Source organism: Centruroides vittatus, unplaced genomic scaffold (genome assembly GCF_030686945.1).
Source record: "Centruroides vittatus isolate TY-2023 unplaced genomic scaffold, ASM3068694v2 contig_457, whole genome shotgun sequence".
Classification (NCBI taxonomy): Eukaryota; Metazoa; Arthropoda; class Arachnida; order Scorpiones; family Buthidae; genus Centruroides; species Centruroides vittatus.
The window spans coordinates 89,807-94,103 of record NW_027122253.1 but is presented as its reverse complement, the minus strand read 5'-3'; positions in this window follow the sequence as shown (position 1 = coordinate 94,103).

The following is a 4,297-nucleotide window of genomic DNA, read 5'->3' as shown; positions in this document are numbered from 1 at the left end:
AGAGCCTTACTATGTCTAAAAATAAGGATTCGACGATAAGAGGGGGGAAAACGAAAAGTTTTATGTATTTCCGTTATCAGAGCGTTTCTGCCTGAACTTTCCTCTAAATTCACACAATTTGTTGAAATAAAATAATTTGGTAATAAATGAAATAACATTATAATATATTTAACTTAAATTTTAAAGAAACAAAAGGGGGGAGAGCGATCCTTACAGATACAACTTGTAAGAGATATTTCGAGAATGCGACGTTTATTAATTTTTCCTTTCTAAAATCTGTAGAAATTCAAGGTGTGAAGAGTTTTGATCCATTTAATTTGATTTTCCACGATGTTCCTTCTATGACCTCATTGAAAATTTACAACTATAACTTCCCTTTATTTGCGAAACAGACCATTTCAGCACTTAATTAATTTTTCTGAATTAAACATGGCCAATGGAAAGTTAAAAATATTACCAGAACAACAATTTCATAATATTCACAATTTGGTAAAATTGAACTTAAGTAAAAATTACATCAAAGCAATTCATCCATTTGTCTGTAGAAATCTTACCTGATTGAAATATTTGGATTTACTATTGAATTTAAGGAGTTTACCTTTCGACATGTTAAAAGGTTTTTCGAATTTAAAGATATTTTTATAATAAAAATTTTGGATTATCAAGAATTCAGTTCACATTATTAAACGAACTGCACAGCTTGACTGAATTTCATGCAAGAAATTGTATTCTTTCTGCACTCGGAGACGAATTACTTATTGACTTAATCAATGTAACCTCTCATTATTCAAGTTACAACTAAGTTACACATTTCCCGCCCTATCTACTCAAAAATAATAAAAATCTGACAACGTTTTCTTGTTCATATAATAAAATATCGGTACTTCCACCCGAAATTTTTGAAGGACTTTCTAAACTGAAAGAGATAAATTTGGCTGAAAATCTGTTTAAAAATCCTTATAGATATGAATTCCATACTTTGTTTTCTTGCAGACTCTCATTTCATCACAGAATCGCCTGACATTTTTACCTGAAGACATTTTCCTCACGTTAAGTAATTTGTCATAAATCTCGATCGTTCTAACAACAGAGTCATACCAAAATTTCTGGTAAACATCCTTTTGGCAGCAGCAAGCATCTAAGTCATTTCCGTTTGATATATGCAGGTTTGAAAGATTTTCCCATGATAAACTGGACAGAATACAATTTGACTATGGTAGATTTCAGAGGTAATTGTTTTCGAAGAGTAAGATTGCTAATTTACACTCCAAATCACATAAATATTAATTTGTTTAACTGCAAAATCGAAACAATTTACATCGATGGCAGGAAATATGGATTTCAAATGCCTACTTTTAATTTAAGAAACAATGCAATTATTTGTGATCATAATCTGGAGAATTTGTTTTTTGCCTTTAAGTCGACATTAGTAATGACAACCAAAATTTTACAAGATATAAGAAACACGAGGTGTCACGGAGACCCAAGTCGTACTTGGTTCTCTGTATGGCGAGAAATGGCGGATTATAATACATCATTCGTAGACATGGGAAATTATTGTCCAATTTATTGTGAATGATCTACCGAACATTATGACGTAAAATTCAATTGTTCCAGAAAAGGAATGAAAGGAATGCCCAAAGTTGTGGTCCAGAATGCAACGATTGACGATTTGAGTAAGAATTACACAAAGAAATTTTTAAATATTGATTCTGTGACGTGAAAAAACGTCATTCACCTATATCTCAGTAATAATTTTTTAACTTATATACCAGATTACTTTTTTCCTTCACGCATTACATTTCTGTCGTAAAATGCAAATCGTTTAACTGAACTTCCTCCGGTATTAATAAGTCTTGTCTACATTTCTAAAAAAATTAAAATTCGTTTATCGAGAAACAATTGGAATTGTGATTGAGATTCTTGTTTTAAAAGGATTGGTTGCTTAGAAACATGGAAAAGATTGCCGATTTCTCAAAGGTTTCATGTCGAACAAATTTTTCTGTTGTGTCTTTAACCGAAATTGTGTCCGGTGATTTCTGTATACAAACTGCGAATAATCTCTGTTATCGTTCTTTCTATTGTCATTGTATCCGGTGTTTCGTTGTAACTATTATATTCGTTTATATTTTTTACAGCAGAAAAATCGGAAAAAGGTGTCGCTACCGTAGAGGCGACATAAAGCCATTTACTTCAATGTATATTATATGTAAATTTCGAAAAATAAAAACAATTATTGAATACTGAATTTTAATAAATTAAGTTCCTTCGACTCATAATATCATATAAAGTTTCAATTTCACAATAACACCTTAAATCACCGAGAAACAATTTGTTACATCAACGAACGTTTTTAATCTGCTCCACAGAACAATTGTCATCCTTTCGTTACCGTACAGAAAAAGTGTAAATTTGGGTAATTTTGTGTTTATGTATGTACTAAATTTATTATATTATCGATTCTATGTGAAAGAAGAATTAAAAATTTAGCTGAAAATATTTAAAAAAGCAAATTCTGCATCTATCGCCGGCAAAAGTGTCCACCAGATTTAATTGTTTCTATGAAAGTAATTATGTTTAAATTTAGAAAATTAAATACTACAGAACTAGTTGTTAATTTTATTAGTGACATTTAAGAAAATTTGAGACTATAAATTAAATTTAATAAGTTTTTGCTGTTTATTAAGTAGTTTATTTTTAATTATTGGGCTGTAATTTAATAAAAAATTGAACATATAAATTCCATTTTATGTTTTTTTTAATCACGAGAACGGTGTTAAATAAATGAAAATCGAGATCATATCTAGAAATCTTAGCGGTAGATGGACCTAAAAGTGTATACAGACTTCAATTACACAGCGAGGAGTTACGTAAATGACTTGTATAACTTCTTTGATATTAAAAGTGTAATGTACAGAGGCAAGACACTAATAATATGAGGTGGTAAGCAAATATTTTAAATAAGATAAATTAAAAATATTCTGAAAAATTGTAATGTGGCGTTGTGTTGATATCAGAATAAATAAGTGCTTGTTAACGGTTCATTTTCTATAATAAAAGTATTATTTTCAGTAGAATGAACGTCTCATAGCAAATAATAAATTCACGAACAACAGAAACTTTAGTATTGAACGAATAAATAGCTTTGTCATGTTAATGATTTGAATTGATAAAATATACACACATATATCTAATGAATTACGTTTATTTGAGGGCATTAAATTCGTTTAATACATTTATCTTTTTACTTTAAATTACAATAAAAAAGTTCATTGAGCTAATGATACCCCCTAGAAACATTAATATTTTCTCTCTTATACATGTACGTAAAAATTTATCATTATTATGTAAAAAATTTACAAAAGTTAATAAACAATACAATAAAGTGTCTTCTCACTTTTTCGTATTGTCTGTTTAATAATTTTCTGAAATTCTAATTAAAATTTTTTTAAAAATTTTTGTCTTGGCAAATTTTTAACAAATATTATGTTTTTTTATTTATATTAAAAAACTCTTTCTAATATTATTTGTTTTATTTTTTGTGTAATATTTTAACGCTAAATTATTTTTACTTCTGACCCTTGGTAATCCGACATGCTCAGTAGTCCGACATACGTCCCGTCAAGGTCACCGCAGTCCCGTCCCGTTACGTGTCTGCTTGCACAGAAGGATGTCGCGACATTAATCTCCCCACCCAATTCTTACACGATGACAAACATTTTTTGTGTTTTCCGTGAGCAGTTCTGTACGTACTGTATTATTATGCCTATACATACTGTATATATACATTTATTGGCTTCCATATTTCTTTTAATAAACATGTTTTAGTTTATCGAAATGGGTATTTTATTTTCATATTAACCTAAGCAGCATTTTACTCTTAAAATGTATAAATTTTGTGCGCTACTGCTAGCAAAACAGTGCCAAATATGTAATCCTTTTCGGTAATCCGGACACTTTTGGTAATCTGACAACCCCCCTTTGGTCCCATACCTGTCGGATTATCAAGGGTAAGCTGTATTTGTGGGATTTTTTATATCATTTTCTTCCTTCAGCTTGTCGTGTAATCTGGCATACTAAAATAATGAAAATACGTCCGAAGAAATTAAATGTGTGTAAGAGGATATTTTGAAATATAGCATTTGTTTTAAAAGACAGAATTAGTCGGTGTAGAGCTAGATAAATAAAATATGTATGTTTTCACTTATGCCATTCACCGTTAGGATCTTGTCTGACGAACCTCATTATAATGTTTATAAAAACTACAAAAATTCGTTTCAAGTATTTAAGCCTCTTT